The 21,688-nt window shown below is 43.2% G+C and overlaps 1 protein-coding gene across 2 annotated transcripts in view; it reads left to right on the top strand.

Annotated features, from left to right (window-relative positions):
- Nucleotides 1-8,938: 8,938 nt before the first annotated feature.
- The window catches only part of SH3BP2 (SH3 domain binding protein 2), a 64,106-nt gene continuing 51,356 nt past the window's right edge, over nt 8,939-21,688 (top strand). Inside the window, exon 1 of one of the 2 annotated variants that reach the window (XM_077815916.1) lies at nt 8,939-9,045. The gene's annotated coding sequence lies outside the window, so the exon portion shown is untranslated. Of the gene's footprint in view, nt 9,046-9,823; nt 9,887-21,688 lie in introns of those variants that run through there. The other variant, XM_077815915.1, reaches the window with a different exon arrangement.

The raw sequence follows: 21,688 nt of genomic DNA, 5'->3' as shown, positions 1-21,688 counted from the left end.
GGTACACTCACCGGAGGTCCCTTCTCCGCCTGCCGGGTCCAGGAGGCAGCTTTGGGTGGGTTCGGGGGGTACTGGCTCCAGGTCCAGGGTGAGAAACAGTTCCTGGCTGTCGGGAAAACCGGTTTCTCCGCTTGCTTGCTGTGAGCTATCTACAACCTCATCATCATCATCATCTTCTTCGTCCCCAAAACCTGCTTCTGTGTTGCCTCAATCTCCATTGAAGGAGTCAAACAACTGGGGCTGGGGCTGGGGTAATGGTGGCTGAACCCCCATAAAATGGCATGCAGCTCATCATAGCCATAGGTTTTGGGCTCTAACCCGGAGCAGCCGTTTGCCTCTCTGGTTTTCTGGTAGGCTTGCCTCAGCTCCTTAAGTTTCACGTGGCACTGCTTCGGGTTCCTGTTATGGTCTCTGTCCTTCATGCCCTGGGAGATTTTGACAAATGTTTTTGCATTTCGAAAACTGGAACGTAGTTCTGATAGCACGGATTCCTCTCCCCATACAGTGATCAGATCCCTTACCTCCTGTTCGGTCCATTCTGGAGCTCTTTTGCGATTCTGGGACTCCATCATGGTCACCTCTGCTGATGAGCTCTGCATGGTCACCTCTGCTGATGAGCTCTGCATGGTCACCTGCAGCTTGCCACGCTGGCCAAACAGGAAATTGAAATTCAAAAGTTCGCGGGCCTTTTCCTGTCTACCTGGCCAGTGCATCTGAGTTGAGAATGCTGTCCAGAGCAGTTTCAATGGAGCACTTTGGGATAGCTCCCGGAGGCCAATACCGTCTAATTGTGTCCACAGTACCCCAAATTCAACCCAGCAAGGCCGATTTCAGCGCTAATCCCCTTGTTGGGGGTGAAATAAGGAAATCGATTTTGAGAGCCCTTTAAGTAAAAAAAAAAAGGGCTTCGTCATGTGGACGGGTGCAGGGTTAAATCGATTTAACGCTGCTAAATTCGACCTCAACTTCTAGTGTAGACCAAGGCTTAGTTTGCACACACAGTGCCCATAAAAAAGTATGGCACAAGTTCCTAGGTATTTCCAGGTCTACAGCCGGGATGCTCAGGACAAGATGCAGACATAGCCTCCTAACAGCATTCAGGTCCCCTTATCCTCCCACCCCCATTAAATGGAATCCCCTTCATTCCCCATTTATACCCTTCATTAGCATATTTAATCCGCTTCATTCTTTGCAGATTGAGATTTTCAGACTCCCAAAATATTTGGATGCCCAATTCTTATTCATCTTAATGGGAATTGCGTGTCCAAATCTCTTAGGAGGCTTTAAAAACCTTAGCCATTAAATCTCCTAGTGTTCGTGCTTTATAAGCACAAACACAAGCTAAACACCACTTTTTCTGAAAGGCCTTATCCCTTTCTTTGGCTTGAATTCACTCCCAGCAATCCTGCTGGTATAAGATAACACAAAGGTTTTGTTTACACTAACAGTAGTTTCCTATTGGAAACTTTGCAGCTACGACGTTTGTATCACTTTGACAGCATGAAAGTAATTTACTCAGCAGTAGACTGGAATTATGTTTTCCATAACTGTGTACTTTTTTTGTAACAGAGTGGAAAGAGTGGGAGGAGATCACAGTATGACGTGGTCTACTCAGATTATTAAATACATGGAGGGGCTTTCAGAGGATTATTAGTATTTGGAATTCTCTATCCCTGCAGATACTGGTAAAATCCACTTACTTGGATTCAAAATGGGAAAAGAACAATGAGACCAGTTTCACTGAGGGGGTATGAATGGGGATAAGTGTTTAACTGTTGTGTTTCTTGATCACATGCACAGGGTTAAATTGACCACTGCATTTTGGGTGAGGAAGAAATCTTCCCCTGATGTACCTGGCAGAAACTCTTCTGTTTTCCCACCTTTCTTTGGAGGACTGAACAGGAATGATCAGATAAGATCAGGTGGTCACACCCCATGCTATCAATTTCCAGCCCTTGCAGCGGATGGGTGTTGGTGAACCGTGGTCCTTCCTGTCTGTTCTCATGTGTGTAATCGCCAGCAATGGGTTGCCCAGTGCCATCCTGATAAACAAGGACAGTAATTAATTTTATGACTTGCCACAGCCTTTCACTGCTGCAGGGAAACAGTGCTGAAAGGAGGAGATACAGGCCTCATTCAGACGAGGATGATCAGATAGCAAGTGTGAAAAATCAGGGTGAGGGGTAATAGGCACCACCTAGATAAGAGAAAACCCCAAATATTGGGACTGTCCCTATAAAATTGGGACATCTGGTCACCCTAATTTAGACATATCCTAGTGAATGGAAATTCCCAGCTAAAACCCCTGGGCACAATAGATTGCTCTTCCCTTCATCTAAATTTCTGTTGTGCACATATTTCAAATATCTTCCCTCCACCCCCCACAAACACTTTGCATAAACGAAGCGGTACAATTTTTGCATTTGCTCCTCGGCTGTTTTATGTGTCTGACTGAATCTCCAGAGCTCAGTAGCATAGATAATAAGGGCCAAATGATAGATTCATAGATGTCAAGGCCAGAAGGGGTCATTGTCATCACAGTCTGACCTCCTGTATAACACAGACCACAGAGCTTCCCCAAAATAATTCCCAGAGCAGATCTTTTAGAAAAAATCGAATCTTGATAGATGAATTAGGGCTTCTTCAGCAGAGGCACGTTAGAATATAGGTAGGAGAGAGGGAGCCTTTTCCCTATACGGGAGCAGCCCGTAATTTGGCTCTAAATGCTTGGCAGCTGCTGCTGCTAGCAGCAGTAATGACCCCAGAAGTGTTATGTTCCCATCACCCTGGACCCAGGACTGCCATGGACATGGTGAAGGTGGGGAGGGAAACACTGGCTTGTGGCCACATGCTATACAAGTGCAGAAAGTCCTCCTCACAGCTGCAGGATGTATCATGATTTACAAAGGCACAATGCCGCCAGCCATCTCTACTTTGAGGGCACATTTTATTCCCCTCCCCGAACTGCGCAGCCTCTGCAGAGCCATAATTGAGCCCTAAAATAGATTGACTTAAATTAACTGCAATATGTTTCAGTATTAGTGTAATTAGTGTGAGACTAAAGGTGATATGTATCAGAGGGGTGGCCGTGTTGGTCTGTATCCACAAAAACAATGAGGAGTCCGGTGATACCTTAAAAACTAACATTTATTTGGGCATAAACTTTCGTGGATAAAAACCCCACTTCTTCAGATGCATGGAGTGAAAATTACAGATACAGGGATAAATATACTGACACATAAAGAGAAGGGAGTTACTTTACAAGTGGAGAACCAGTGTTGACAAGGCCAATTCAGTCAGGGTGGATGTGGTCCACTCACAATAGTTGATGAGGAGGTGTCAATACCAAGAGAAGGAAAATTGCTTTTGTAGTGAGCCAGCCACTCCCAGTCCCTATTTGAGCCCAAATTAATGGTGTTAAATTTGCAAATGAATTGTAGCTCTGCAGTTTCTCTTTGAAGTATGTTTTTGAAGTTTTTTTGTTGAAGTATGGCTACTCTTAAATCTGTTATAGAATGTCCAGGGAGACCAAAGTGTTCTCCTACTGACTTTTGTATGTTACCATTCCTGATGTCGGATTTGTGTCCATTTATTCTTTTACATAGAGACTGTCTGGTTTGGCCAATGTACATGGCAGAGGGGCATTACTGGCATATATCACATTAGTAGATGTGCAGGTAAATGAGCCCCTGATGGTGTAGCTGATGTGATTGGGTCCTGTGATGGTGTCACGAGAGTAGATATGAGGACAAAGTAGGCAACGGGTTTATTCTAGGGATTGGTTCCTGGGTAAGTGTTTCTGTCGTGTGGTGTGTAGTTGCTGGTGAGTATTTGCTTCAGGTTGCAGGGCTGTCTGTAAGCAAGGACTGCCCTGCCTCCCAAGGTCTGTGAGAGTGAGGGATCATTTTCCAGGATAGGTTGTAGATCGTTGATGATGTGCTGAAGAGGTTTTAGCTGGGTGCTGTACATGATGGCCAGTGGTGTTCTGTTATTTTCCTTGTTGGGCCTGTCCTGTAGTAGGTGATTTCTGGGTACCTGTCTCGCTCTGTCAATCTGTTTCCTAACTTCCCCAGGTGGGTATTGTAGTATTAAGAATGCTTGATAAAGATCTTGTAGGTGTTTGTCTCTGTCTGAGGGATTGGAGCAAATGCGGTTGTATCTTAGGGTTTGGCTGTAGACAATGGATCATGTGGTGTCCTGGATGCAAGCTGGAGGCATGTAGGTAAGTATAGCGGTCAGTAGGTTTCCGGTATAGGGTGGTGTTTATGTGACCATTGCTTATTTGCACTGTAGTGTCCAGGAAGTGGATCTCTTGTGTGGACTGGTCCAGGCTGAGGTTAATGGTGGGGTGGAAATTGTTGAAATCCAGGTGGAATTCTTCAAGGGCCTCCTTCCCTTCCAGATGATGAAGATGTCATCAATGTAGCGCAAGTAGAGTAGGGGCGCTAGGGATGAGAGCTGAGGAAGCGTTGTTCTAAGTCAGCCATAAAAATGTTGGCATAGTGTGGGGCCATGCAGGTACCCATAGCAGTGCCACTGACTTGAAGGTATAAGTTGTCCCTTAATCTGAAATGGTTGTGGGTGAGGACAAAGTCACAAAGCTCAGCCACCAGGTGTGCCATGGCCTCATCAGGGATACTGTTCCTGACAACTTGTAGTCCATCCTCGTGTGGCATATTGGTGTAAAGAGCTTCTACATCCACGGTGGCCAGGATGGTGTTTTCAGGAAGATCACCAATGCATTGTAGTTTCCTCAGTAAGTTGGTGGGGTCTCAAAGATAGCTAGGAGTGCTGGTAACGTAGAGTCTGAGGAGAGAGTCCAAATAGCCAGATAACCCTGCCGTAAGAGTGCCAATGCCTCAGATGATGGGGCGTCCAGGTGTTGGGGCTGACTGCCCGTTACCTTGGGCTATTGTTACAGAATGGTTCGGAGGGAGCTAGTAGTGAACTGGCTTTGACCGGCCAGGCTGGCTTGCAGACACTTGACTGGATAAACAAGGAAAGAGATAAGGAAGGCCCGGAGAGTGTTGAGTGTGGGAATAGAGAGCAGTACTGTTTCTTGCCAGAGCCTCCTTGTGGGTGAATACGCCCCCACCCCCCTTTGAAGGAGATGATGATAAAGGGAACTATGAGAATTGCTTTAGATGAACAGTCTCACCTGCGGACCCTGGCCTTGTGGGTGCCCAGGAATTCCCCATGCTGGAGCAGTGCCTGCTACAAGCCCACAAGGACAAGGCTGGAGGGTCCAGGACTGTGCATACCAGAAGCGGTGTAAGCATTGATTCTTGCTTGCTTGCTGGAAAGCACGTATTTAGTAATGTGTGAAGGCTGGGAAGCTTATTATACTTTGGCAATAAAACCAGTTATACTTATGTACCTGGTGTGGTATCATTGAATGTATCCGAGCCTCCCGCTCCCCCAGGGTTTCCATGTTTATGGATCTTGGGTAGCAGATAGAATACCCCTGGTCGGGGCTCTAGAGGTGTGTCTGTGTAGATTTGTTCCTGTGATATAGCAGGGAGTTTCTTGAGCAGATGGTGTAGTTTCTTTTGGTACTCCTCAGTGCAATCAGAGGATAGTGGCCTGTAGAATGTGGTGTTCGAGAGAGGCCTGGCAGCCTCCTGTTCATAATCTGACCTGTTCATTATGACAGCAGCACCTCCTTTGTCAGCCCCTTTGATTATAATGTAAGAGTTGTTTCTGAGGCTGTGGATGGCGTTGCGTTCTGTATCGCTGAGGTTATGGGGCAAGTGATGCTGCTTGTTCACAATTTCAGCCTGTGCACGTCTGCAGAAGCACTCTATGTAGAAGTTCAGTCTGTCATTTCGACCGTCAGGAGGAGTCCACGCAGAATTCTTCTTCTTGTACTGTTGGTAGGAGGGTTCCTGTGGGTCAGTGCACTGTTCAGTGGTGTGTTGAAAATATTCCTTGAGTCGGAGATGGCGAAAGTAGGCTTCCAGATCACCGCAGAGCTGTATCATGTTTGTGGAGGTGGTAGGGTGGAAAGAGAGTCCCCGAGATAGGACACACTCTTCTGCCGGACTAAGTGTGTGGTTGGATAGATTAACAATATTGTTGGGTGAGTTACGGGCACCACTATTTTAGCCCCCTGTGGCATGAAGAAGTTTAGATCGTTTACTGTCCTTTTTCCTCTGTGCATTGTAAATGGCTTGTCTTGTTTTTGTAAAGTCCAGCCATGTGGAAGTTTGTGTGGAACGTTGGTTTTGTATGAGAGTCTCCAGTTTTGAGAGCTCATTCTTGTTAAAGGTGATACGTGTCCAATGAACACAGAAGAAATACTCTATATGCAAATATTCGTTCTTATTTTATCTATTTATCTTTGTACCTGAGAGCCTTTTCCTGTCTCTTCAGGGCTTCGATTAACACAACTACACAACATCTTTACATTTAAAATATTTCTATTTTTAAATGCTAAATGTATGTTTCTTGGAGGAACAGTTAGTATCTTCATATATCCAAAAAGCAAATATTCTTTACTTATATTATAGTTGCATTCAGACGCTCCAATCAAGATCAGAGCCTCTCTGGGCTGGTTTTCTTGAAGTTTTGTTTCTGTGATTTCAGTTGCAATATATTCCCAGATGGTGACAGAAACTAACGTAAGCAGAAGGAAATTAAAGCAATACTGGCTGTACGTCCATCTTAGCATGATAGAGTGCACATCACCTGAGAAATTCTTGAGATGCAAAGTATCTTTCAGATTCAAATTACCAACCTACTCAAGAATCTGAAAATTTGGAATGTGTTAGAATCACAACATAATCTCAGTTGTTCAAAGGACATTAAAATGTCATACTGTGTTTGTCTGGCACTTCCCTGACAAATTTTATTTTCAATCAGAATATGAATTTGAGGTTTGGCATAAATGTCTCAGCTTCTTGAAAATGAACATGCTTTCAAATATAGTCATAGAGAATTTTACAGAATGGTTGTTATGAGTGTAAAAAAATATAGCAGATTTGAAATACTTTTGCATTGTGCTTGAAATTCCACCCAGTGCAGAGGACTTATTCCAGGCTCTCCACACCACTTAAGCCTCAAATTAAGAACTAGGACCCAGATCCTGCAAAGACTTAGGCCTGGTCTACACCTATAATTTAGATAAATCTAGTTATGTCACTCAAGGATGTGGAAAAATTCACACCCCTGAAAGCGGTAGTTTAACCAATCTAAGCTCTGGTGTAGAGACCGCTAGGTCAACAGAAGAGTTATTCCATCAACTTGGCTACCATTTCTTGAGGGGGTGGATTTACTACAGCAACGGAAAACCCCCTTTTGTTGCTGTATTAAGTGTCTATGCTACATTGCTACAATGGCATAGCTGGAACTTTATACGTGAGTAGTCCCCCCTTAAAGTGAATAGGATTATTTACGCTTAAAGTTAAGCATGTGCATAAGTGTTTGCAGGATCGGGGTCTAAATGCCAACCTCATTGAAGTCAATGACAAAACACCTTTAGATTACTCTGGGCTAGGATTTTGTCTCTAAGGGCTTAAGTGGTGTGGGCAGCTTTGCAGGGTCATCTGCAGTGGGGTGAATATCAACTTTTAAAACATTCAAAAGATTGGAAATGGGGAAAAATGTAAGTTTTTCATCTACTATGATACATCTACACTCTGTGTTGTACATCCTAAAACCAAAGTCAGTTATTATTAGAGTGTAAAAGTTAGTGAATAAAGTATCAGGAGTGGTAGGGAGAGGCTAATTATGTATTTACCTCAGTAGAAAGAAGTGTAGTCTAGTAGTCTGAGTACAGAACTGAGAGCCGTGAACTCTTAAATTCAAATCCTATCTCTGACAATGACTGGCTGTGCGGCCATCAGCAAATCACTTAGGATAAAATTTTCAAAAGCTCCTAAATAGTTTAGGAGCCTAAAGTCCCATTTTCAAAAAGTGATTTAGAGACAGATTTTTATCTAAAGATGCAGACAAGTGCCTAGTGCAGTGGAAAAAACAGTAACGTTTTGAAAAATGGCGGCGGAGGCGGGAACCAAAATACAACAATGAGAAGATGCATTTTATTTCAATTTTTTAATTGAAAACTTAAAAACCTGAATTTTTTTGAATGAAACTTTGTTTGAAAATTAAAATAAAACAAACCGAACAGCTCTAGTGCATTCATTAAACCAGATTACAGATGTGTTTATTAAACTGATAATACCTTGTCCTCCTTTATTTTACAGATGGGGAACTGAGGCATAAATAAATTTAGCCCCTGCAAAAATTTATGCATGTTTCACTTCAAATATGTGGGTTGCCCTAGTGGATTCAAGTTAAACACATGATTTCACTGGGATTCCTCACCACAAGTGTAAACATATCTTTCAAAGCTCAGACCCCATGTGACAGCAAGAGAGTGACAGAGCTGGGACTAGAAGCCAGATATCCTTGCTCCTGCTTGGCCTGTCCTCATCTCTCTTTAATAGCCACAATGCCCACAACAAAACAAAAGCTCATTTACCACTGGGGTGCAAAGTGATCCAGGAGCAGATCTAGACAAACACAATCACGATCTGCTGCTGGCTTCAAAATGACTAGTAACGCATAAACCCTGGCGTGCGTAGAAGTACATGACGGGCTCGCTAAAGAAAAAAACAAACAACACTTTTTGTATGGGGCTAATAGTGTTAGGTCAGATTCACCCTCAGATTGGACTTGACAGTCCCAACATCCTTCAGACCTGCGCACTGTCACTCACGGGCCTGCCTCACCACGTCTCGTCGCAGGCAGCCCGTGACTTTCGCGGGGCGGGCTGAGCCTCTCTCCTGCACCCTACCTGCGGCCGCCCCAGTCCCGGCCCCTTCCCCGCGCCCACAGAGGTGCAGCGGGGGCGCGCGGGAGGGAGCCGCGCGGAGCCCTCCCGGGGAGGAGTCGGGCGCGTCTCGGGGAGGAAGAGCCGAGCTGGAGCAGGTGGAGGAAGCGGCCGGGCTCCGAGGGAGCAGGCAGGGGCTCGGCTCCAGCGCTGGAAGGGGCTGCGCGGCCGGGCCTCCGCTCCAGGTGCCACTGGAAGCCGGCGGCAGCCAGGTGAGCTGCTGGCGGGGGGGACTGAGCCACAGCGCCCGGGAAAGAGCCTGGCCGCCCCTGCTCCGCTCCGCTCCGCTCCCTGGGCGGCTTGGGGGGGGGTTCTCCTGCTGGCTTAACCCCTTCCAGGCCGCGCCCCCGGGGATTGCCTGGCGGGGCTGTCTTTGGGGCGCCCTTCCCGTGGCCCTGGGCGAGCCTCTCGCCCCCTGCCTGCTCCTGCTGCACGGTAGGAGGGGGGCGGCCCCTCGCCTGCTGCCTTTCGCGGGATGGGCTGCGGGGAGGCCGCTCGTGGCTCCGTCCCCGGCAGCGCGCTGCAGCAAGCGCTCTAGACTGGGGGCGGCCCCGCTCTGCTCTCCTGGCCGCGGGTGGGGTGGGGGGAGTTGTGTGTGGCATTAGTCACCGAGCGCTTTGCAGACTAAGCAGCATTGCTTAGGTCGAGGGCTGCCGGGCTAATCCTGCAGCCGTAGCCTAAAGGCGGCTGGAAACTCCGATGACTCACAGTGGCTTAAAAATGAGTTTTGTTTCAAATGCAAACATTCCCTCTTGGTGAGCCGGGCACGTTTTGAGTTGCTAGGACCTGTTGGCGTAATGTGTGTTTTGCACCCATTATTTGGCTTCAGAGAAATTACCTGCAACAGGTCCAGGCTGGAAGCTCAGCGTACTATCCGCAGGGCTTGGGACGCGGCATGCCTGTGTAGTTGGTGCTAGAAAGGTGCTTATGGTAGGGTTGCCAACAGTCCCTTATTACAAGGGATGGCCCTTATTTCTTCATCTCTGTGTACAACAAGATCAGGAGTTGCTGAGTGCTTCAAAAAGCTGCAAATAATACTTCTGGCAAGTGTAGGTGAGTGCTGCTTATTACTATTGCTAATATTAATTATAATAACGATGATGATATGGAGAGGAGAGGTGGGGTTGCTAAGAAAGCAGACCCTTTTTTTTTTGACAATTTTAGCAACCCTAAAAATAGTATGCCCGTCACCCTGGTTTCTCAGAGGAGAGTCTCTGTGGTAGTCCTTAGGGGAGAATAGATCTAGCATCTGACCCTTGCAATCAGCATTCACTCCTCCTTTCAGATCTCTCTTTGGTTTGTGTGTCTGCAGATCATAGAATCATAGAATATCAGGGTTGGAAGGGACCTCAGGAGGTCAGATGGAGGGAGGGATAGAGCAGCTCAGTAGGGTGAGCCCAGAAGTCTGTTGTATTTGAGGGAAAGTAGGGGGAGACTTGTACGGAAACAACTTACATTGTTTCCAGGTCAGACTAGATGATCTTCTTTTGGCCTTAGAATTTGTGAATCTGAGTGGGTGCCTTGTGCTGTCTTTTAAAAATCATCACTTTCCAACTAACTTTGAGCCTTTATGGTGTTTTGGTATTTGAATTACAAACTGTAGGCATTCACAAGTGCTTCCTGGTATTTTTCCAGTCATGTGAAAGTTAGATATTAAAGCATAAGGCTGAGAGGCTTTTTAAAGGTGAGGTGTGCAAAGAACTAGATGGCTTAAAAACATTTTCCTCAGGGACAGCAGTGTAGTAGTGGTAAGATATTCCTTAAGCCCCTGAAAGCTTTGAAGATCACTTTCCTCTGCTTTAAACATACCTCCAGTCCCCTCAGGCTTTGCATCTAACGTTTATCTGAGAAACTGAACTCTATGAACATCCCTGCTCAGGTCACCAGAGCTGGGGAAGCTGGCTTGGGTAATAGTATGTAGTGGGATCTGGGTCCTTGAATCTTTTAGGTGACCAGCTTGAATCCAGCCCAGGTCAATGATGACTGAAAGCTGTTGCCATCCAGAATTAAAGGGAGGAGGGTGCGAGGGGGAGGAGGAAAGAAGTGAATTGGCCTGCTTCTCAGTGGAAAGTTCACATTCCAGAAAACACCATAATAATTGGCATGTTTTGAGCTTGTGAGTAACAGAGAAGGCCAGGAATAAATGAGCATGGGGACTTACCTGCTCTTGTACTCCTATGAGGTAGCTATCATGGGTAGGCTGTGGGCCCATCGTTGGGGTGATGTGGAGACGCTTCTGCTGCTGTTTGTGCTGTATTTGGTCTGTAGATGAGAATCACTTCAGCTTTCAGTGTGGTGTTAATCTGCCACTTTCCATGAGTCCTAGTATTGTATTTAGTTAAAGGTATTTAAAATAAATTATCTGATAGGCTTGCTGCTGTGAATGGCTAGTCTCTGCCTCCTACTAGCTTGTGAATCTGAGACTGGGATCTGAATTCACATGGCCAACTACATATCTCCCTTCTTATTTCTAATTTTTATTTATTTGTGCAGGAATGTATAGCTGCAGACTCTGGGGCATGTTTTATTCAGACATAACTTGCACACCAGATGCAAAACATTAATTTCCTTTTATCTCCAAAGATGTTAGAATGTTTCTCTTCCTCCCCACCCCCTTTCTGTATTTCACCTTGAGGAGGTGAGTCATTGCTCTCTAGTCAGTGCCCCACTGATAGGGAGTTACTAGTGAGCCTGCATAGTGGTAGGTTAAATACTGTTTCCTTTATAATCTCATCTCTGTGTGTTTTTGTTATAAATCTCCAAATGTTCAATAAACTCCTTTTGGCTTGAATTTTTTCATGCTTTGTCAAAGGCAAGAAGACAGATTTTTTTTTTCTTCTTTTGGGGTGTGGAAGGAACCACTTTTTGGCTAAGGTTTAAATCTTTGTATTTGTGATCTCTCATAGCTCAAAAATGTCTTGTTGCAGAAATTTCAGGCTGGTTTATACAGACTTATTCATAAGACCAGTATTGTCACAGTTTAGATCCTGATGCTTTAAGTTCCCATGCACAGATAGACGCTGCACATAAGCTTGCAAGAGCACATCCTTAGTTTTCAGTTTAGTTACTAAAGATCAAATACTTGAAGGGGTGCTGTCGGGTCAGCCTACATTTTCTTAAGTAATATTTGACAAAACCTAATGCCAATAGAAATGTTTCCACTGAAATAAAAATATGAATGGGAACAGTTTATTTTTAAAAGCTATCTAGCATTCTAATGTAGTGGCTGAAAACCAAACATTGCAGTTATTTTCCCGATGCATGCAATCAGAAACTGAAAGATTAAAAACTGAATGGTTTGTTTACATTGCTCAAACTGATAGAAATGCAAGAAGTGGACAGTCTAAAGCCTGGAGCCTACAAACTCTTACAGCTGTGCTTAATTTTACCCATGTGAGTAGTCCAACTGTCTTTGATATGAATAAAATTAGGCAGATGTGCGTTTGCAGCACAAGAACCTAAGAGGTGAAAAATAAACTCAATTTCTAAAAATCTGAGGTGCTAGCAACACAGGTGGTTAATTCTCTCTCTCTTTTTTTAATATGAATTTTAACTTGTAAGTGTCCTGTTACTGTTGGATTTTCTGTCCAGTTGCATGGTGCTGAACATCTGACAAAAACAACAATTACAAGTCTTCTGGCAATTCATCATATTTTTACTTTCGGTGGGACGTGTAGCCCTGTGAGCGTCTGGTCAGTTATTTGTTGGTGGTTTAGGCCCTGATCGTACAGATGCTTACGGATGCGAGTAGTCCCATTATACATAAAATTACTGTATGTATGTAAGTGTTTGCAAGATCAGGATCTGAGTTTATTGCTTCTGCAGGCCCGTTTGTTTTCTAGAAGTGTCAGATTTTGCCAAGATAACTGATAGGTGAGTCTTGTAATGTTGGTGAGGTGTTTAGCAGTTACCACCTCCATGAGACCTTTCCTACCCAGATATAGTGGCCCAGGCAGCCTCCAGAGTTTCATCAGAAATACCAAATGACCTTGGAGTACTTCACCCTGCATTCAGTCTTTTGACGCAGAGGATTCCAAGGGTTTCTGTTGATGCTGCAACACCTGAAGGATTTAACAAATGGGAAGTGTGTTACACCTTTTAGGGCCCCGATTAACCTGCACAGGTCCTAGGGAAGGAGTGTTATAAGTCCTCAGGCCGATCCATGTTGCTGGGGGAAAAAATTCTGTTAGGCCCCAGGTCTTTGTGACCTATTGATCCTTCTCCAAATAGCCAGCAATGCTTGTAACTTCCATGGAACCTCACTCTCTTTTAAATGTGTCCCTTAAGTGAGGCACTTCAGAGTTGCCTCTAAAGGCTGTGGTGAGTTGGGGCAAACCAGGATATTACAAGAGTCTGTGGGAGGAAGCTGGGGTGCAGGCAATTGAATGGAGGGGTCATGGAATAGCTGAGATGATGTGCGAGCCTGGTTGAAAGGAGGCTTTTTGGGAGGGGTGTGGCGGGATGCTAGCCATCTTCTCTAATGAGAATGTGGAATGGAGTGTGTATCTTTTAAACTGTCTCTTTCACATTTGTATATGTCCGCCTGTTCTTATGACACAGATGCATTTAATGATCATTTGTTTTTGTTTTTTCTCCTGGGCTTTTCAAAGTATCCTATGTTAAAGTGTCTAGATCAAATAAGGAATATAAAACACATCCTTAATTGAAGACTGAGGCCAGTTGAGGAATCTAAACTATGTTCTTTGTTGAAAAGAGTCCATGAGACACTGAAATATACTGAGTGCTAATTTTTTAAACTACACTGTGAAAACTGTTTCACAAGAACATAAGAATGGCTGTACTGGGTCAAGACCAATGGTCCATCTAGCCCACTATCCTGTCTTCGAGCAGTAGCTAGTGCCAAATGCTTCAGAGGGAATGAACAGAACAGGGCAATTATTGAGTGATCCATTCCCTGTCTGGCAGTCAGAGACTTAGGGACACCTGGGACTTATTGCCATTGATGGATCCATCCCCCATGAACTTGTTTAATTCTTTTTTGAACCCAGTTATACTTTTGGCCTTCACAACAACCCCTGGCAATGAGTGTCACAGGTTAACTGTGTTGGGTGAAGAAGTACTTCCTTATGTTTTAAGCCTGCTGCCTATTAATTTTTTGGTTGACCACTGGTTCTTGTGTTCTATGAAGGGGTAAATAACACTTCCCTGTTCACTCTCTCCACACCATTCATGATTTTGTAGACCTCTATCATATCCCGTCTTAGTCATCTCCTTTCTAAGATGAACAGTCTGTCTTTTTTAATTTCTCCTCATATGGAAGCTGTTCCGTACCCCTAATCATTTTTGTTGTCCTTCTCTGTGTCTTCCAATTCTAATGTATCTTTTGAGATGAGGTGACCAGATCTGCATGCTGTATTCAAGATGTGGGATACCATGGGATTTGTATAGTGGCATTATGATATTTTTTGTATTATCTGTCCCTTTCCTAATAGTTTCTAACATTGTGATAGCTTTTTTGACTGCCGCTGCACACTGAGAAGATGTTTTCAGAGAACTATCCACAATGGCCCCAAGATTTCTTTTTTGAGTGGCAGTAGCTAATTTACACCCCATCATTTTGTATGGTGTTGGGATTATGTTTTCCAATGTGCATTACTTTGTATTTATCAACATTGAATTTCATCTGCCATTTTGTTGCCCAGTCGCCCAGTTTTTCCTTGAAACGCTTCAGAGTCAGCTTTGGACTTAACTATCTTGAGTAATTTTGTACTGTCTGTGAACTTTGCACCTCTCTGTTTACCCCCTTTTCCAGATCATTTATAAATGTGTTGAACAGTACTGGTCCCAGTACAGATCCTTGGGGGACCCCGCTGTTTACCTCTTTCCATTGTGAAAACTGACCATTTATTCCTACCCTTGGTTTTCTATTTTTTAACCAGTTACTGGTCCATGAGAGGATCTTCCCTCTAATTCTTTGGCTGCTTACTTTTCTTAAGAGCCTTTGACATTGAACCTTGTCAAATACTTTCTGAAAGTCCAAGTACAGTGTTACTCGTGTCCATAAGTTTGTTGATCCTGTCAAAGAATTCTATAGATCAGTGAGGCATGATTACCCTTTACAAAAGCCATGTTGATTCTTTCCCAACAAATCATATTCATCTATGTATCTGATAATTTGTTCTTTACTATAGTTTCAACCAATGTACCTGGTACTGAAGTATGCTTATGGCCTGTAATTGCCAGGATCGCCTCTGGAGCCTGTTTTAAAAATTGGCATCACGTTAGCTATCTGCCAGTCATCTGGTAAGAGGTTGCATACCACAATCAGTAGTTCAATTTCATATTTGAGTTCCTTCAGAACTCTTGGGTGAATACCATCTGGTCCTGGTGACTTATTACTGTTTAGCTTATCAATTTGTTCCAAAACCTGCTCTGACACCTAAGCCTGGGATATTTCCTCAGATTTGTCACTTAAAAAGAATGTTTCAGGTGTGGGAATCTCCCTCCCATCCTCTTCAGTGAGGACCAATGGTAAGAATTCATTTAGTTTCTCTGTGATGGACTGGCCTTCCTTGAGTGCTACTTTAGCACCTTGATGGTTGAGTGGCCCCACGGATTGTTTGGCAGGCTTCCTGCTTCTGATGTACTTTATTAAAACAAAAAAAGCTGTTTGTTTTTTGTGTTTTTTGCTAGTTGCTCTTCCAATTCTTTTTTGGCCTGCCTAATTACACCTTTATACTTGATTTGTCAGAGTTTATGCTCCTTTCTATTTTCCTCATTAGGATTTGATGTACAGTTTTTAAAGGATGTCTTTTTGCTTTAACCACCTCTTTTACTCTGTTTAGCCATGGTGGCTTTTTTTTTTTTTTGGTCCTCTTAATTTTTTTTAGTTTGGGTTGTATATTTAGTTTGAGCCTCTATTATGGTGTTTTTAAACAGTTTCCATGCAGCTTGCAGGCATTTCATTCTTGTGACTGTTCCTTTTAATTTCTGTTCAACTAGCCACCTCGCTTTTTGTGTAGTTCCCCTTTTTGAAGTTAAATGCTACGGGGGTGGGTTTCTTTGGTATTTTCCCCCCTTACAAAGATGTTAAATTTAATTACATTATGATCACTATTACCAAGCAGTTCAGCTATGATCACCTCTTGGACTAGGTCCTATGCTTCACTTAGAACTAAATCAAGAATTGCCTCTCCACTTGTCGCTTGCAGGACTAGTTGCTCCAAGAAGCAGTCGTTAGTGGTGCCTAGAAATTTTATATCTGCATCCTGTCTTGAGGTGACATGTACCCAGTCAATATGGGGGTAGTTGAAATCCCCCATTATTATTGGGTTTTCTGTTTTTGTAGCCTGTTCAATCTTCCTGAGCATTTCACAGTCACCATCACTCCTGGTCAGGTGGTCGGAAGTATATTCCTACTGCTATACTCTTATTATTCAAGCATGGAATTTGTACCCACAGAGATTCTGTGATACAGTTTGATTCATTTAAGATTTTTACTATATTTGACTCTATGCTTTCTTTCACATGTAGTGCCACTCCCCCACCAGCATGACCTACGCTGTCATTCCTATATACTTTGTACCCTGGTATTGCCGTGTCCCATTGACTATCATTGTTCCACCAAGTTTCTGTGATGCCTAATATATCAATATCCTCATTTAATACCAGGCACTAGGGTTCACCCATAACGTTTGTATACAAGTTGTCTGCCTTCATGCGGTATAATTGACTTTTCTTCGTTTGACTGTTTCTCTTCAGTTCCTACCTGTAGTTTATCAAATTCTATCCTCTCCTCTTTACTAAGATACAGAGTATGTCCTTTAATAAATCTTCCCCTACTTGATGTCTCTATCCAAACTGCATGCTCCTCTGTCAGCTTTCCCCCAGCCCTTGGTTTAAGAACTCCCCAGTTTAAAAACTGGTTTCATTTTGGTTTAGGTGGACCCCATCCTTCCTGTATAGGCCCCTCCTTTCCCAAAAAGTTCCCCAGTTCCTAATAATCCTAAATCCCTCCTCCCAACTCTATTTTCTCATCCACTCATTGAGACTCTGCAGTTCTGCCTGTCTAACTAGCCCTGTGCATGGAACCAGAAGAACTTTAGAGAATGCTACCATGGAGGTCCTGGACTTCAGTCTCTTACCTAGTGTTGCCTGATTTTATGGGAGATTAATAATATTGTTTAGATAATATGGGTTATAGGCTCACCAGTTGATCAGAAGATAAGGTTATTGTGTCAGAATCAGACTACACAGAATTTGCAGGGAGATGTATGATAAGGAAACTCACACTGAGAACAAAAGGCAGCTTTAAACCTTTTATTGAGATAAATGGAACAGTAATGGAGTAATCAAATCAAATTAATTACAAAAGCAATGTTATTCTAGCAGTACATGTGGTATTATAAACTATAAAAGTTTATCAATTAAAATACTCACACCCTTCCTTGATAATAACTTGGTGATAAGAGACAAAAGGCTAGCCTTGCCTCAGGCATGCCAAGTGAATTCGATGGTCCAGGTTCCTCAAGTCTTGAATGAAGTGTGAAGAACTTAGAAGAAACTAGAGCTAAAAGCTATAGAAAGACTATAGAAGCTAACTTAGTTTACTTAAAACTAACAATTAAGAACTAACAATGATGAACTAACAATAAACAAGCTGAATCTGAACTTCCCCAACATGGTGGGTTGCCCCTATTATAGGGCCTGATCCCTAAGTGCCCTCCTTCCATGTCCAAACTTAACTTCCTCAGCCACAAAAATTTTAGGGTACCCTTACTCTATAGGCTGGCATGTTCATGCATATTAATGATGTATTTGTAACTATTAGAGACCATTAGCTCATCCTCACCTCTCTTATATCTGTCCTGACCAGTTATTTTCTTGTTCTTTGTGGTGTACCTGTTAAGTCGAAAAAGGCCTTACCTACCAACTTGCTTTAACTTTCCCACTTATCTGTGTGAAAGGTCACAAACATATATACTATATACTTTAGCTCATCATCACCTATTCAGGGTGAAGGTATTGATCATATATATGTTAACTTGCCTTAGCTTAACATACAGGATGTTGCCTGTAGGTTCCTTGCGTTACATCTAAAATACCCTAATTCAAATTGATAAACCTATTATAATAACAAACTTATAATGTAACAAATGATTAAACTCATAAGAAAAGATTTTTATGCAAGCAAGCAAGCTAGCCCTATAGGTAAGGCTAAGATTTTGTAAAAACCATGGACAGGTCACGGGGAGTAAAGAAAAATTCACGGAGCCTGTCCGTGACTTAACTAAAAATAACTGGAGGCAGGGCTAAGTAGGGGTGGGAGGAATGGAGTCTCATGGGGGAGGGGGAACGACAGGCCGAGTCCCCTGCCATGGTGGGGGACACAGCCCCGGCGGCTGCAGTATGGGGCGCAGCCACAGCGGTGCTGAGCTCCCACTCCGGAGCTGGCTGTAGCTGCGGGACAGGTGTGCAGTCCCTGCTGCAGCCCCCTCACCCCTCCCAAGCCATAGGGCAGGGGCTGCAGGGTCCTGGTTCCAGCCATCCAGCCCTAGTTGCAGAGCAGGGTTACACAATCCCGCTTCCAGCCCAGCAGCTGAAGTGGGGTAAAGTCACGGAATCTGTGACTGCTGTGACCTCTGTGACTAAATTGTAGCCTTATCTATAGGCTACACTAGCAGCCTAAATTTGGTCTCCAGGATCTCTCTCCTACTTTTCCCTATGTCATTAGTGCCTACATATACCATGACCACCGGTTCTTCCTCAGCACTGCACATAAGTCTATCTAGCAAAAAGAAAAGGAGTACTAGTGGCACCTTAGAGACTAACCAATTTATTATTAGTCTCTAAGATGCCACTAGTACTCCTTTTCTTTTTGCGAATACAGACTAACACGGCTGCTACTCTGAAAGTCTATCTAGATGTCTCATGAGGTCTTCAACCAGCAGGCAATTCACTTTGCGGTTCTTCTGGTCATCAGAAATCAAACAATATATTTCTAACAGTCGAATTTCCCCATTACTATTACCTGTCTCTTTCTAATAATAGGGGTCCCGTACCCCAGAGGGGTGTCCTCAGAGTGAGAGGATACAATGACATCATCTGAAAGGGATGGAAGTTGTGTCCCTGAAAGTCTCATCTGTGTACCTCTTTGTATTCCACTTCAGACACTCTGGTTTCCTAATGGGATGAAATTTTCAGAAGAAAATTCTTCTCCTAACCTACATTACACACACACATCTTCAAATTGTTTGCTGAGACATAAAATTAGAGGGCAGGTCAAACTAAGGCTAACAGTGGAAATTTCAATGTATCCTCAACTCTAGAGACAGTATAAGGCCTCCATAATATTTTGTGAACTCCAGTCTTGAAGATTTTTTGCTGCTGTTCTTGAAAACTTGCCTTTTAAAATAGTAGAGCTCTCACCATAAACTTCTTTTCTGTTTATAAGTGCAAATAGGTGTGTGTGTGTGTGTGTGTGTGTGTGTGTGTGTGTGTGTGTGTTGAAAATAGCATCTGAGATTATGAGGTTATAGAGGTAGATTGCCCAGAAGGAATTCTGTGAAAACTACTTTTCCCCAAGCAAGGGGTGAATTTCATACAGTAATGGCCTGACTTCTGGAGGTTTTGAGGATCTCAATACAGAGGCTGCAGGTGCTCAGCCATAAATGCTTTGGCAGAAACACAGACTTTTTAAAAAAAAAAAAAGTTAAAGGAGTTAACTGGTTTGAAAACATTAAAGAAGTTGCAGTAATGCAACAAATCTGCTCAACAAACCTCCCATTCAGAAACTAAGGGCTTGTCTACACTTACAGCACTGCAGCAGCGCAGTTGCACTGATAAATCTGCTCTGCTGTAGTGTTAAGTGAAAACGCTACTTGTGTTGTCAGGAAAGCTTCTCCCATCGGCGTAGGAACTCCACCTCCCTGAGAGGAGGTAAATATGTTGACAGGAGAAGCTATCCTGTCGACATAGCACTGTCTGCCTTGGAAGTTTGGTTGGTATAACTGCATCACTCAGGAGTGTGGATTTTCCATACCGCTGAGCCATGTAGTTATACCAACATGACTTCGTAGTTTAGACTAGGGCTAAAATTTGCTCTCTATAATACTAGTGTGTTCATCTCATGCAGATTTTGCTTTGGGACAAGTGAGGAAGGGGAATAGCTTGAATTCCTGTGGTAAATTGCTGTGTAGTATGCGGCACCTCATGGTCTCGGACACCATCCGATGGCCTAGGGATATCTACATTGAACACATCACCGGCCACCGACAGTACCAGGAGGTGTGAGCTGGTACGACATCGTGCATCAACTGTGGGAAAGGGACTGAGAGACTTTTTCCATTGGACCATATGAACTGGAACCATAAACTCACTGAACATTACATCCCACCAAATGAGGGTAAATGCATCCTCATCGTATCCACTCATTCTACTCCACACTTGACCATAGCCATTATATGAACAACATACCCCTATATCTCAATGTCTGTACTTTGACCCGTTAAACTTTTACCCCCAGTTGGGGAGATTGCAGATTATGTATTCCTTACGCCACCCGTTCCTAAACTGAATTTCGCACCCCTTGATAATCTGTACCTTATTCCCTGATAACCAGAAACTTCTATGCTTAAACGCCGTACGGTTTTCTTTTTACTTCAACATCATCTTAATAAAATTATTAAATCTGTAAACTTGACTAGCTAGGGTTTCTCTACTAGAGCTCTTCCTCAGGAAGTTCTTCTCCCTGTCATTCTTAGCCCAGGGAAAAGGAAACTGGAATGCATAGGCTCTGGCAATTAAAAAACCATATTATAAAGAGCTGGGCTAAATAATTGCCCTTGTATGATAGCACTTTTGGCCACTTATAAACCTAGCCATCTACCATGCCACTAAAGGGATTCTGACCATCTCTGTGGACAGTTGATGGTGGAGTGAACAGAGTGTTATGGAGTTACAACCTGTTCAAAAGGCCCAGAAACTCAAGGAAGGCCAGAGCTGGAGGGAGTCCTGTTTAACTCTTTTTATATTTAGAAATAACTTGTAACAGAGACTAGTTAAAAAGCTTTCTGAATTTACTTCCATTAATGGCATTGGCTCTCAATCTGTAGATCATTGACCACCTATGATCTGCGGTACTGCTTCTGTCTAGGGCTGTCGATTAATTGCAGTTAACTTGTGATAAATTGCAATTAATTTTTTTAATTAAAATTAATTGCAATTAATTGCAGTTTTAATCACACTGCTAAACAATAGAATACCAATTGAAATTTATTAAATATTTGGATGTTTTTCTACATTTTCATATATATTGTATTAAGTTGTAGTTGAAATCTAAGTCTATATTATTTTATTGCAAATATTTGCACTGTAAAAATGATAAAAGAAATAGTATTTTTCGGTTCACCTCATACACGTACTTTAGTGCCACCGCTGTGTCGTGAAAGTGCAACTTACAAATGTAGGCTCTGAAGTTTTACATTGTTTTATTTTTCAGTGCAGTTATGTAACAAAAAAAATCTACAAGTCCACTTAGTCCTACCTCTTGTTCAGCCAATCGCTAAGACAAACAAGCTTGTTTCCATTTACAGGAGAAAAATGCTGCCCTCTTCTTATTCATCAGCAAGTGAGAACAGGCATTTGCATGGCACAGTGCATTAATTACATTTGTGACTGAACTCCTTGGAGAGAATTGTATGTCCCCTGTTCTGTTTTACCCGCATTCATGTTATAGAGGTCTCGGATGATGACTCATCACGTTGTTCATTTTAAGAACACTTTTGTGCAGATTTTACAAAACGCAAAGAAGGAACCAATGTGAGATTTCTAAAGATAGCTACAGCACTCAACCCAAGGTTTAAGAATCTGAAGTGCCTTCCAAAATCTGAGAGG

This window comes from Eretmochelys imbricata, chromosome 4, assembly GCF_965152235.1.
Source record: "Eretmochelys imbricata isolate rEreImb1 chromosome 4, rEreImb1.hap1, whole genome shotgun sequence".
NCBI classification, from domain to species: domain Eukaryota; kingdom Metazoa; phylum Chordata; order Testudines; family Cheloniidae; genus Eretmochelys; species Eretmochelys imbricata.
This window is presented reverse-complemented; position numbering and strand designations above follow the sequence as displayed.